Genomic DNA, 14,710 nt, shown 5'->3' on the forward strand with positions numbered 1-14,710 from the left:
CGTAAGTAGACAAGACTCTCTTAGCTTTTATTATATTTGGCTTTGTTTTGGAAATATTTCCATCTCCGCTGAGCCCAGGGGAGGGGCTGGGGCTGGGGCTGGGGGAGACCTGGCAGCAGTGATGGCTAGAATGTTGCAGTGAGATGCCGTGTGTCCCTTCTCCGCTGTGTGTGTGTTTGTCGTGCAGGCAGATCGGTGGCAGCTCTCGATCTCTTTTAAAGCACTACTAGTCCCTGTTCATTAGAGTCAGATTTATTGGAGTCACAGAGAGGGGGAGAGAGAGAGGGAGAAACTAAATCAAGTCCTTAATGAAATGGTCTGCCAGGCAGGCTGTCGGCCACTTAACCTGTCAGCAATACAGAGACTCCAAAATGCTGAAGGGGGAAAAGGAGCAGAGGGAATCAAATGCCGATTTTGCCTCCTGCTCATTGCAAGAAGGGTGCTGGGAGGAGGGAGTGAGCTGTTTGTCTTTCTGAGGCTTGGTATTGTCCGTACCTGCTCCCGCAAGGCACCTAGCTTTGCCCCACTCGAGACCTCCCTGTTTGAATCAAGGATGGAATTTCATTCCCCATACCCAGTCAGTCCTGGGCTTCCCTTCATGGCTCCATCAGGAGACCTCATTCTGTTCCAGAGGCAGGGGGAATTCAGGCTGTCAAAGTGTCCCCTTTAGGCCTTTCTCGCTCTGCAAGGGTGAGAGGAATTTGGGCTCAGGGACCGTTCAGTCCTAGGGTTCCCCAGCTAGCTCCATAGTAATCCATCCCCCTGCTTTCTGTTTGTGTACGGAACGGAAGGGTAAGCCTTTTAGGCATAACGGCAGCTCTAAGGGTTTCACTCTCATCCGGTGCTTCTGTACATCTAACTATGGAGAACGAAAAACCTGAAACCTCTCCAAATCTGAGAAGAAATGCAGGGAGCCTCCAGCATTGATAGGAAAACATTGATTGGAAGGATCTGCAAATCGGGCAAGCCCCCTTCTCCGAGAGGCATTCAGACGGGTTTCATTGGATACAGACAGAGCCCCTGTACCCGCGCACACACATGGTGTTAAGTCCATACCCCCACCCCTCGCACACATATGCCCAGGGCTCTTACAAATATATCCATGCACATGAGCACCCTGCATGGAGTCTTTGATATGCTTCTGCATAGAGATACTGGTCCCTAGAATACAGTCATGCCCAGGGTCCTTGGATACATGCATGCACGAGAGTGTCCCTGCCCCACACAGACAGTTCTGTAGCATGTGAACATACAACCCATGTGCTATAACACACACGCGCCAATGGGCAGGCTGGTCTAACACACACAGATACAAACATCTGTTCAGGGGACAGAGCACTGGGCTGGGACTCTGGAGACCTGAGTCTATTCTCAGTTCTGCCACTGAGCTGCTGGGTGACCTTAGGCAAGTCCCCGCCCCTCTCTGTGCCTCAGTTTCCCCTCCCACCTTTTCTCTGTCTCCGTTTGGAGTGCAGACTCTTCAGGGCAAGAGCTGTCTCTTCCTATGTGCAAATACGTAGTGTCTGGCCCAGTGGGGTGTTGAGGTGAGGGTGAGGGTCTCTTGGTGCTCCTATAATCCCAGTAGTAGTAATGCAGTCAGGTGTGCAGTCCCCTGGGGCAGACATACCCATGCATGGGCATGTGATCCCCAGCACAGCCACCCCGAGCTGTGAGCATTACAGACTTGCCCGTGATGTTGGCCCCAAGCAGGAGATGATGTTTCAATGAGATGTGATGCTGCTCACAGGGTTATTAAGATGCTGCTCACTCTCTCTGGCCATCGCTTCCTCTCCGTGGACCTGCTGCTCCGGTTGAAGCAGGTTCGTTAGTGTTATACTGTCCTAGAGGAGGGTGAGATGCTGGCTGGCAAAGGGAAGTAGTAAAGCAAGTGTTAGGAAGGGGCGAGAACTAGGCTCTGACTAGCTTGGCAAACTGACATGGGGATGGGCTTACTGAGATGAATGCAGGCCAGGAAGCAGTGACTGAAGGTCATTCCCATTTGCTGTCCATTTGGTGCTTTATGTGTGATAAGTTTGGTGGATCTCAGTTAAGTCCCCAGGAAGACACCTGGCCTCGTCACTAACACCCTCAGTACAGTGGGCACTGACTGGCCAGTGACTGAGTGGGCCCTGGAGACTGAGTTCCCCTCTCAGCCGTCAAGGGGGCACATTGGCATGCCCGTGGGGGGAATGCTTGTCCTGCGGCTGCAGCTGGGCAGGAGATTAAAAAGAGCAGCAGTCGCTCCCTGCTGGCTACCTCTCTGCTGCAGGCAGCTGGCTCCCGCTGCACCAGCCACCAGAGCTGTGCTTTCTACAGCAGGGCAGAGGTGGTTAGAGAGCTGGGAGCCAGCCGCCTGTAGCTGTTGCCTGCCACACAGTCCTGGCCCATCAGCAGGGATGGACAGCATGTTGCTCGGATGGGTTCCAACGTGTGGCCAAACCATGGCTGCTGGCAGGTATTGCCTTTACCAGTGCTAGAGTCGCCAAAGAAGGGAACCTACCATTCCATGAGATGAGCATTCCTGTGGTGACTGCTACACGCGCCGGAGCAAAGAATCACAGAGCTTGTGGCTGGGCAGCATTCAATCCACCAGCCTACTCTCCAAAAACACAGCCCCTCCCATGTCTCCTTAATAGACACCACTACCCCGGAGCCATAAGGCAATTTCCAGTCCTAAGTGATGTTATAATTAAACTGCCACTAGAGGGCATTTCACACTGTGGTTTAGTTTGTCAAGTATTTACTACTGTGGGTGCCTACCTGAGAGGCCGCGGCCCCTTCTCCTGGTGAATAAATCTGGGGGCTGGGTTGTTTATCAAAATGAGAGGTTATTTTTGTGCCTGTTACTTCATTCATTATGTTCCTGCTGTAGAATCATAGAATATCAGGGTTGGAAGGGACCTCAGGAGGTCATCCAGTCCAGCCCCCTGCTCAAAGCAGGACCAATCCCCAACTAAATCATCCCAGCCAGGGCTTTGTCAAGACTGACCTTAAAAACCTCCAAGGAAGGAGATTCCACCACCCCCCTAGGTAACGCATTCCAGTGCTTCACCACCCTCCTAGTGAAAAAGTTTTTCCTAATATCCAACATAAACCTCCCCCACTGCAACTTGAGACCATTACTCCTTGTTCTGTCATCTGCTACCACAGAGAACAGTCTAGATCCATCCTCTTTGGAACCCCCTTTCAGGTAGTTGAAAGCAGCTATCAAATCCCCCCTCATTTTTCTCTTCCGCAGACTAAACAATCCCAGTTCCCTCAGCCCTTCCTCATAAGTCATGTGTTCCAGTCCCCTAATCATTTTTGTTGCCCTCCGCTGGACGTTTTCCAATTTTTCCACGTCCTTCTTGTAGTGTGGGGCCCAAAACTGGACACAGTACTCCAGATGAGGCCTCACCAATGTCGAATAGAGGGGAACGATCACGTCCCTCGATCTGCTGGCAGTGCCCCTACTTATACATCCCAAAATGCCATTGGCCTTCTTGGCAACAAGGGCACACTGTTGACTCATATCCAGCTTCTCGTCCACTGTAACCCCTAGGTCCTTTTCTGCAGAACTGCTGCCTAGCCATTCGGTCCCTAGTCTGTAGCGGTGCATGGGATTCTTCCATCCTAAGTGCAGGACTCTGCACTTGTCCTTGTTGAACCGCATCAGATTTCTTTTGGCCCAATCCTCTAATTTGTCTAGGTCCCTCTGTGTCCTATCCCTACCCTCCAGCATATCTACCACTCCTCCCAGTTTAGTGTACTTGCTCTTGGTTAAAGCTCTGTTCCTCCGGGAATGCATGCAGCACTTTAGAAGGGGGGCTGGCTTCTCCTCACTGTGTGGATGGCCCCAGGAGCTAGAGTTCCCAAAGAACCCAGTCCCCAGCACGCACAGCGCTTGAGACTCTGGCTACTTGTTCAGGTGCCTAGATGGCAGTGGAGGTCCCCTGAAAATCTGCCCTGCCAGATAGCTGTCTGTCAGGCCGGTACTTGAGGCTGGTGCTTTAGAATCCATCTTTTTTTCTCCTCAGTGCGTATATTTGGGGAGGGACGATGGGGGAGGATATAGGACAAGGGAGCTAAAAAGAGGACTTGGGAGTCAGTCGTGGCTGTACAAAATGGAGTTTCACTTACTGAATTTGGCCTGGAGAGGGAGCAAAACAGGTGGAAGAGGAGGCAGCAAAGTGGGGTGTCTGGACACACGTCAGGCTTTTGTGCGCTGAGCAATCTAGCTAGAGCTTGTCTGGGGAGCTCAGAGCAATGGAAACAGTGCCCTTCCCTGACCAGTTCTAAGGAAAGCTACCCAGCCATGTCCATAATGCCACCACTGCCCAGGCTGCCTGTCAGCAGGATAAATACTGCCTACCATTCCCCCAGCACATACGCACGCGCTACCCTGTTGGCATCAGGTGAGTGCTCTTAGACCAACTTCACGTCACTGTAGCTGCTTGGTTACCGGAAGGCGCTTAGCAGGAGGGATGAGACAGTGTGGCTGTGCCAGTCTCCTCCCAGAAGGAGGTGCTGTTGGGGGAAATGGTGCCAACCATGAGGGGGTAGAGGGCGAGAGAAGGGGAGAAAGCAGAAGGGGTGGTAGGGCAAGATACTGGGGCTCAGAGCTACCGGGGGATCCAGGAGCCAAATTCCAGCCTGTGCAGGAAGGGGTTAAATAAAGTAGATGGTGTGAAGGGCAGAGCATCAATGTCAGTCTGTCCGACAGGTCCTCTGGGGGCCAGTTTGCCTGGGTATGTTTATGCAGCTGACTTGTGTCGCCCGGTGCTTGAAGGCTGCTGCGTCTTGTGGCCCAGCAAACGGTGACTCAGTGCAAATCCGGGAGGTGTCGTGGGGACAGCCTCAGGACAAGCCCCGTAGGGACAAAGGTCTGGGGGGCAGGGGAGGGGCAGTAGGGTGCTGCCCAAGCTCAGAGTGGTGGGTGCCTCTTGCATGCAGTTAGCTGAGTAGCCTCTATTCCTGCCATGCTGCAGCTCCATTTAAATGCAACCAGTTCTGTTGCATACAGTCAGGGGCAGATTGTGGAGGAATAGGGACCAGTCTTCCAGAGACAGGAGTGGGTCCCTCCAGATCAGCTGATTTATGGTATCCCCTCCCTCGCAGGACCTCTGTCTATCCTGTTCTGACAACATGTGCTCTCCTGGCGATAGCCCTATGCACTCCTGGAGCATCTCTCAGCCAAGGACCTCAGTGACCTAGAAAGGTCAGCCTTGCCTCCAGCACCCAGTGTGGCCTTATTCCCAGTTTGCCGGAGGCAGAGAGGAGCTGTGACCGCCTCATGGTCACACACTGAGTCAGCGGCTGAGCTGGGGACTAGCCCAGTGCTTTAGCCACAAGACCCTCACTGCAGATGGAAGCTAAGGCTCAGCCAGGTTAGGTAACGTCTTCTGAGCTAGCTGAGGAGCTGAGAACTGATCCCAGTCTCTTGGTGCTCTAAGCAATACAGGCTCCACCCCTACACACGCTCTTAGAGCAAGTGGGCTTGACCCACCCCGTCCTTGCGTGGTGCACAAGGGGGGTTGTGCCCAGTGCGAGCATGAGCAGGGGCTGCCTGTGAGTGCAGGGTTCAGGAGTAGCTGTAACCCCACTCTGAGCCACAGCCACTCCCTTGCCCTTATTGCAGGGTAATGAAAGGGAGGAGCAAGGACACATCTGAGGGAAGTTTGACCTAAATCCGACCTCCACCATGCTGAGGCCCCAGACTCCTCTCTGTGGCCACTCTTTGTGTTGTAGTAGCCCCTAGAAGTCCCATTGTGCACTTAGGGAGAGACAGTCCCTGCTACAAAGCGCTTCTGATCTAAATGGAGGGAGGGTGCAGCGGAGGTACGGAGAGAGAGAAGGTGCCTTGCCCAGGGTTCTGTGGCCGATCAGTAACACAGACAGGCATAGAACCCAGGTCTCATGCCTCCCATGCTAGTGTCAAAGCCACCGGACCTCACTTCCCCTCTGCTTCTGCTCTGAGGCAGGAGTAACTGGAGGGGCCTAGCAGTGCTCTCATCAGTGCAGGATCAAGCTCCCAGTCTGGCTCAGCACTTGTGGGTTTTACTCATACATACAGCTCTGTGCACTTATGAGGTGGAGGAGCCAGCCCAATTGGATCGGTGATGTGGCAGGTGTTAAGTGCCTCGCAGATTGTTAAGGGATGGCAGAGTGTGGTGGAAGAAACCTGACCTCTGGGAAATGACGGCCTGGCCTACCATGGGCTGTCGCAGCCTGGACTCATGCATGGCTCCTTCTGAGAGCTGCAGTGATGCAGTCATACCTGTCCTGAGCAAACTGCACCCTCTAACCACCTTCTTGCTCACATCATTAGCTGAGATATCAATTTCATTTTAAAAACTGCAGGCTGAGCGGCAGGCGCCGAATTCATTGCCGGGAGCCAGGCTGCCTCTTCCGCTTCATTATTTACAGCTGCGTTTGGCTGCCTTGCTAACTTCTCTACCTCTGACTTCTGGCTGTTCTGGGGAACATTGCTTGCCTTCTGCGAGCTCCAGCACTAAAAGCCTGGAACACTTCTGCCTTTTCATGGCTGCCATCTGGTGCCTGACCTGGCATGCAGTGATGCCAGCAGTGTAGCTGACTCCAGCAGGGAGCTCAGCTTGACCCTTCGTGTGCTGCTGGTCAAAGTGCGTGCCACCAGCAGCAGGTAGATATGCCCTCAGGCTGATGGGCTGCAGGGGCGCTGTTCTGATGAGGCAGGGTGGGGGCTCTGATAGCAGTACAGGCACAAGGGGGTAAAATTACAGTCAGGGGGTTGAGTGGCAGCTTCCCAGCGTGCCCTCCTGGAGCTGCTGTAGCCACACGATGGAGTGTTTGGATATGGCTGGCACCCATGGTGGGAATAAGAAACTGACCAAATGGCTGGGGGCCAAGACTAACTGGGGAGGACAGTGAGAGTCACAGAGCGTGGGGGATCCCTGGATTCAGTGCTGCCCTTTCCCACAGGCCTAGGCAGAGACGACGAAAAGGGTGGACAAAATTGGTGGCTTCATTCCCAGCTGGAGGCTCCTGGCTCACTGAGTGCTCCCTTGGGGTGGGGGGCACGTAGCTCTCAGTGAGCTGAGTAGCCGTGGTGGGGGTGAGGAGGGATGAGCAGCTGGGAGTGCCGGTTCAGGGAGGAGAAATCCGAAGGCGAGACCTGAATGCGGGCTGTGATGTGGAGCGTGAAGCTGAGAGCGGAGTGCCTCTGTGATAACTGACCATCCTGAAGTGCTTTCCTTTATTGATTATATTTTTCTTCCTAATGCTCCTAATAAATCCTGACTGGAGTGCAGCGGATGCTGGTGCTAATGAAAGCCTCAGCAGCCAGCCCTCTTCCCCCTGGCGTCATGGCCATTTTAGTTGCATGCAGGTTACAGCTCTCTGGGACCTACCCGTTCCAGCCCCACCGTCTGACCCCTTCCCAGCCCTTTGCATGGGGACTGCCCCTGCTGAGGCTTCCATATGCAGCTCAAGTCGAGGTAGGAACCTGGAACGCAGCATTACATGCAGATCAATCTGGCTTTCTGTTTAAAGACTCAAGAGGCCTCCTGTTTTTACCCTCCTCCTTCCGCTTTGTTGCAGGAAGACAGTGTGGGCTGGTGACGTGAGGAGGTTGGGGAGACAGGCCTTCTCCCAGGTTCTAACCCTGGCACTGGGACAAGGTGCTTCTCTGGGGTGCCAATCGCCTACCTGTGAAGTGGGGACACTAGTTCTTAGCTGGGGGCACTGCAGAGGGTGATTACATAATGTGCAGAAGGCGCTGCGAAGATGTGCTGTGTATTCACGTCATGTTAGAGCAGTGGGTCTCTGTGTTCTCCATCCTGGGGCCCTCTTGGAACCCCCTCCTCCCGTTGAGCAATCTGGGAAGGACTTGGGTGGTCCCACGCCCTGACACATCAGCTGAGAACCCAGCTCTAGACTCCTCCTCTTGCTCCAGCTGTTAACTGGTGTACCTGGATCCCCCACCAGCAGCAAGGGCAGCCATTGCTGTTCCGTGGAACACTGACGTCTGCAACAGTCCAGCTCCCCACTGGCCTGGGAATAGATCATTCTTTGCACCCAGACCAGACTGTGAGCATCTTACACATTGTACAGCCCTACAGGCAGAGCGGGTAAGCTCCTTCTGACTCGTTGAGTCTGTGGGAGCAACTTCCAGAGTGATCCGGCTCCATTGGGCGGGGTGTTCTGCTGCCATTTCTCTTGGCAGCAGGTGAGGAGGAAGAGGCTGGATTCCATATTCTGATGAGGGCACCTATCCTGCCTCACCACAGCCAGCGTCAGGGCAGCATTGTTCTGTGGAATTAGCCTCACCCCAGCTATCAGTCCTCTAGAGCCTAAATAACAGGGCCCCTGTGGGCTCCCATCCAAGATGGAGACCAGGACGGGAGGCTGGTGCTGCCATGTGTTCTCTATAAAAATTGTTCTTGGCTATTTCCCAGCTCTCCTGCCGCACGTGCTCTGGATCCCACATGCATTGCAAGGAGAACGCCGAGTGCAGTCTGGCAGATGGGGGAGCCATACTGTGTTCTGCAGGAGAGCCAGGATTTCAGCTGCTCTGTTTACCTTTGGGGTGTTTGGGGCAGAAAAGAAGGGTTGGGGGGGGGCAGGATCAGTAACTTTGGCCCCAATCCTGCAAGATCTGTACATGCAAAATGCTCATGGAGGTCCGTGAGAGTTCTGTGCATGGATTGGGCCCATTAGAAAAGAGATAACACCTTTTAAATATCAATCCACGGGCTCCTGCTCCTTCTGATGATTCCCTTTTTCCCTTTCCTGAACATCCTCTCCTGAGCTTCTTAGAGTCTTTCATCTTCCAGGGAGATTGCCAAGAAATAGACACTTTTCACTGAAAATAGCTGATCCGGTTACTGGGGAGTTCACTGGAGGCAACGAGACAGACGAAAATGCAGCCCTGCTGTGCTCAGTCCTGCTCTTCCCCTCCCATGGAGGGGCCGGAAGCGGAGTCCAGCCAGGAGCGGGCATGCTGGAGGAGGGACCCTTTCCAGCTCAGAATGAGGTTTAGAGAGTGGGGCCTGGGCAAGGTTGTGTGGAACCATTGGCAGCCCTGCCATACCCCTCTGAAGCCGGGGATGTGTGGCATATTTGCAGCCTGCTTCCTATTCGGCAGCAGCCCCCAAGCCTTCCCCACAGGAGGCAGACATATCCTTAGGCCCTGCACACTGCATGCTGACTGAAATTAGCTCAAGTAACAACAATAGGGAAGTTGCTGCAGCACGAGCTATACAGCCCTGCTTAGCGCCATACATTCATACGCGGGCTGACGCCCCCTGTGCTGCCATGGCTACACTGATGCTAGTACTCAAGCCAGATTTTTGTTCCACCTCCCGGTTGCAGCGTATTCATACCCGGGCACAGCAGGAGGAGCCCAAGCACTCCTGCCTCAGGTTAATAGGAAGCCTGATGGAGAGCCTGCCTGGTGGATCCCCTAGAAAATAGAAATTCTGAGTTGCCTGGCAGAGACGAAGCCTGGCCATTGACCCCTATGTTTGGGTGTCTCCCCGAAGTGCCCCTGTGTAGCTGACACCTGAGTTTAGGAATGGGGCTCCTTCTTGAGGAGCTCTGTTCAGGCCTGGGGATCTTCCCGGTGGGTCCCTGCACCACCAGCTTCTGTGATCAGGATCTGGAGTCTCTCCCCTGGGCCCGCGTGACACCTCCACCCATGTTCAGTATTCAGGGTCTCACCCAAAGGTGCCAGTACCCCTGGTGTCCAGGCTTGAGAGTCTCTGTCAGGCAGCTCTGTGCTACCATACTTGGCTCCAGGAGAGAGGCTCTCTCCTTAGCCCCATGCTGCCAGCACATGTTTTTTGGAGCTGGAGTCTCCCCTGAGGGACTCCACGGGCCTGACCCTCAGCTGTTGTGATCTGGCAAAGCCCTATTGACTGCTGGGGAGCCTGCCGCACATCTCCATCAGCTGTGGTTCAGAAAGGGCCCTCTCCTGATGCTCCCTGTATACTGCTGACAGGAGGGCTGGAGAGCAGGGCTCGATCCTGAGAATCCCTGGACTGCTTCTGGGTCCCTGCCTGCCTGCCACCCGCATTAGGAGGCAGGGGTTTCCCTCGAGGGTCTCCAGGCTGCCATGCAGAGACCATGCCTTGTTATGGAGACTCTTCTTCTGTCCTGCTCCTTAGCCCCAGGGCTCCACAGTCCATTTCTCCTCATGCCAGGGAGCAGCACCACTACCCCCAGGCAGCAAGAGGGGCCTGTAATGAAGAAGAGGCTGCTATGTTGTTAGCAGCAGTTGGGCTCCCTAGAAGGGGCAGCCGGGATGTCAGCAGGTCTCTCTGCCCTGGCTCTTCCTCCTGTCTTGGCTCTGAGAACATTTCCAGGGGTGCCAACGTGATGAAAAAAGACCCAGCCTCGATGAACATGCTGGGTTTTTTTTTCTGCTTTCTAAATTAGCTTGAGGTTAGAGCCCCCATCCATCAGGCTGGCGCCTGGGGCCAGGCCATGCAGTTGCCGCCTCTGCTTGATGGATGGGGTCAGAGACGGGTAGGCTATCAGGGACCAACTGAAGGAGCCAGCTCTAGCACTTCCCCAGGTAATTTTTCATAGTAAGAATCCTCACCAGGCTGGCTGGCTGAGGGCTGTGAAGAGCAGAGGGGAGAGGATTTCACCAGCTGAGCTGCCAGTGGAGTCCCTTTCCCACCCTCCTCTCCCTCGGTGGCTTGGGGCCAGGACCCTTACCACAAGCTCAAGCCCATGTGCTTGGGTGGCTCTGAGCAGGGTGAGCGAGATGCTTGGTTGAGTATGGCAGACCCAGAGCTCCCACGCAGAGCAACATGCATCTGCTCAGTCTGTCTCAGCTCCAGGCTGAGGAGGGAAGGCAGCTAGTAGGTTTTCAGTAGAGCTGGGTGTACAGTTTCCAACGGGAGCAGTTTTCCACTGGCAAATGCAGTTTTGTTGAACTCGAAACATCATGTGAGAACAAGTCGATTTCAGGAACGTTTTTGACAGGAAAGGATTGAATTGAGAACAAATGGTTTTCACGTTATTGTTTCATTTCCGTTTTATCAGTTCATTTCCTTTTGTTTCAGTGTTGATATGATTAATTGTAATAGCATTTTAATAGTATCTGACATATTAAGAAATGTATTTGTTTTGACATTATCTAAACAAACTGTTTTTACCATAGCGAAACAAAATGATTCAATGTTTCCAAATCAAACATTTTTGGCATTTTCATTCCCTGAAAAATGTCGATGTTTTGGTCCGATTTGGAACAAAACAAATTTTGAAATGTCATAATTTCCCACAGCACGGAAGATTTATTTTCCAGTGTTCAGCGTCAGGGACAGAAATCAGGGCCTGGCATGGTCTTGTGTGTCTGCGACTAGCAGTCAGTAAAACTGGGCTCTCTGCTCCCAAGGCTTGTGATGCTGAGGGTTTCTCAGGCGTCTGCAGCCTCTGCCCAGTGTCCAGATGCACCCACACTCTACACTGGTTTCTCTTCCCCTCTCTGTGTGCCTCACGCTCCCTTTCTTACTTTCTGCCAAGTCCAGATTAAGGCAAAGGCACTATAGGCTGTGCCAGGAACCCCAGCTCCTGGACTCATGTGATGTGATCAGAATCTTAATTTGCACTAAAAAATAATAAAGTTTTTTCTACCTGAGTCTGCAGAGAGCCTGATATGATCGCTCTAGGGTGCAGCTGCCCCATGCATCTCCAATGGGATGGTAGCTACACCTGGAAGAGTTGGGGGGCCACCCCACTGGAGGGGTCTGAGTGTGGCTGGAAGAGTAGTGTGCAGCAGGCCTGGCTTACCCACCCCAGCAGATACAGCCCAGCATCAGGGGTCAGAGCTGGGAGGCTCTTTGCCACTACTCCGTCTCCTTTTGTGGGGGACCCCTTTTGCTGCCACGCCTTGGAGAAGCAAGAGGCTCAATGCTGATGTCTCTGGCTGTATGGGAGGGGACAGACTTCTTGCCATTGCAAGTGCTGGATGGGGCCATAGCATGGGTTTGGAGGGTGCAACCATGAGCCATAGTGTGCCCAGGGCACAGGATCACCTGAATCCAGCCCTGCTCTGTGTCCTATGTGTCTTGTTCTCCCCCATCACTCTGTCTGTGCCTCTCCATCTCCTCCTCTCTCCTTCCCTGCTGTCTGTCCACTTCTCCCCTCCCTGCTGAACATCTGGGAGGAAGGTTATTGCTGCGCCATTCTCTGTGTGACACAGTTTCCTAGCAGGCCCATGGGTATCTCACAGCTCGCTAGCAGAGAGAAGGACCCTCCCTGCACCATGCCCTCAGCCCTGACACAGCACCGACGGCGTTATCACCCAGGGGCCTATGAGATCCAAGCTCACCAGTCCTCTCACTCCTTACGTGTTTTCCTCTGCAGCATGACACGCCGCTGCAATGTGCGTGGGACAAATTCAGACATGGTGTAAGCAGGCACAACTCTAATGGAGTCCATGGAGTGGTACCTGCTTACACTACTGTGGGTCTCAGTTGGTCCCCCTGTGCCTGTTGGGTGGAGCAGATTCCTGGATGGAGGGAGACATGCTCCTGATGTGTCATCTCCACCCCGCACAAATCTGAGGGGAATTTGATTCCATCCCATTGCTGCATCTCGTGGTGCCTGGGTGTTGGTAGCAGTGTGCTTTATGCTGCGTGGTCATCATGAGGTAAATGTTCCCAACAGTTATGGGGAAGGAGTGTGCCCTAGCAGCTAGAACAGGACACTGGGAGTCTGGACTCCTGGGTTCTAGACTCAGGTGTGTCACTGTCTTTGGGCAAGTCACCAAACCATTCCGTGCCTCAGTTTCCCTATGTGTAACCTGGCAATAGTGCTGACTTGCCTCACCGTGATGCCAGATTATTAAGGTTTGTAGTGTGCACTGAGCTGCTGGGATGGAAGGTGCTAGTAGAGGGCAAGGAGTAACTGTGGGCCTTAGCTCTGTAATCGGTGCCTTCAGTGCTGAAAGCCATTTTCAGGCTCCCTCTGTGGCCTAGAGATATGGACGGCTTCCAGCCTCCCTCTGGTAAGGACAGCTGTACTGTGAGCTGTTTAACACCCTGGGAGCATCCCCACTGTATGCCTGAGCAGGGCTTGGAGTTCTGGGGCAGGATTTGGGAACATAGCCAGTGCGGTGTGGCTGCTGAGGCACTGCAGACGTGATGATCAGTAGAGCCACTGTAGGGCATGTACTGCCCTCCTCATTGAGCCTGTCCTGGGACACTGTCTCCTGAGTGCCCATGCAGGCTAGATGACTAGAGGATTTTAAGTCAAGAGAGAGCATGAGGCCACAGATGTGTCCTAGGTACTGGAGAATGTGGCACAGACAGATGTGTTTTTACCAGCCAGCAGGAGCTAGGAGAGTGTGAAAGGGGAGGCACTGGTGCAACCTGAGACTATACTAGCGAGCTCATGTGTGGAAAGCATCGCTGGCTTCTCAGGCACCAATCCTGAGTGGATCAGATTCATGCAGGACACCAGGGGATGCATCTCCTTTTGATGTCAGCGGGAGCCGTGCCTGCTTTGGCCGGGGCTGCATTTGGACCATTGTCTGTGAATGGAAGCTGTGGGTGGAGGTTTTTGTTTTCTTCCCATCCGGAGTGTCCCAAACCCTGCCCAAAGTCAGGGCGGTTGCCTCGTGCCATTCTACTGCAATGATAATGTAGATGGCCAGTAAATAGAATACCTCACGTTGTTTGTCTCTTATCAGAGAGATTAAGCAAGGAGTTGAGGGGAATTTTGAAGCATCCCTGATGAGACTGGGTCTCCCAGGATGAGACTGAACAAGGACAGGTAAATGCACAGCAGAAATAGGCACCCGCCCTAAGCACAGCTAGAAGGGCATGAGCTGCCATTGCAACTGCTTAGCACGCCTGCCCTCTACCCTGACACTGTAACCTCCCTTCTTGATCCCTTTTTCATGGTTGATTGTAGCAAACCCTTGGTACCAGCTGCAGTGGGACTTGAAATCAGGCCCAGGTTCTCTTGATTTCAGTGGGAGTTAGGCACCTAAGTAACTCTGAGGCTCTGGCCTCCATCTCCGAGAGCAGCAGCCCTTTCCACGTGGACTAGAGTCGGAGGAATCTCCCTTAGCTGCTGGTGGTAAAGGGCCTGAGACATGCACAGCTGAGCAGTTCTGGTTCCATCCCACAGAGGGCAGTGTTGCACTGATACAAACTCGCCAGTTCATAACGATAATATAACCCTTAATGGTGGCTTCTCCGGAATAATGTTCATGGAGCCACTTCTCTTAGCCCTCCAGTTCCGGGTAATCCCCGGAGAGCAGGACAGATTCCACTGGCAGACCTCACCAGTTCTCCTGGTCAAGTGGAGTGGCCTTGATCCAGCAACACACTTAAGCATGTGCTTAGCTTTAAACCCATGCCCGCTCCCACTGAAGCCAATGGGAGCATTCACATGCATGAGTGCTTGGCTAGATCAGGGCCTTGCTGCCCAGACAGCAAACAACCCAAGAAGGGTCAATGCAGAACAGGCACATGGTTCTCCTATCCCACATGACAAAGCAACTGAGCAGGGAAAGCCTGGAGGGAAATAGCCTGGCAGGGGAGAGTCTAGAAGCTGTAGGAAGAGGCAAAGGCAGAGTCTGAATCTGGTGACAATTGACAACGTGATGATGGGGTGAAAGAAATGAATAATCAATGAGTGCCCAGTGCACACTCTGTGTTTGTTCTTTATTGCAACAAAAAAAGAACCAGAACTGGGTGTGTAACTTGGAAGAAAGGCTGCTCTAAAGTGAACT

The 14,710-nt window shown here is 53.4% G+C and overlaps 1 protein-coding gene across 1 annotated transcript in view; it reads left to right on the plus strand.

Annotated features, from left to right (window-relative positions):
- FRMPD3 (FERM and PDZ domain containing 3) overlaps nt 1-14,710 on the plus strand; it is a 146,088-nt gene that overhangs the window by 66,990 nt on the left and 64,388 nt on the right. The window lies entirely within an intron of this gene.

The sequence above is a fragment of the Chelonia mydas genome, chromosome 9 (genome assembly GCF_015237465.2).
Source record: "Chelonia mydas isolate rCheMyd1 chromosome 9, rCheMyd1.pri.v2, whole genome shotgun sequence".
NCBI classification, from domain to species: Eukaryota; Metazoa; Chordata; order Testudines; family Cheloniidae; genus Chelonia; species Chelonia mydas.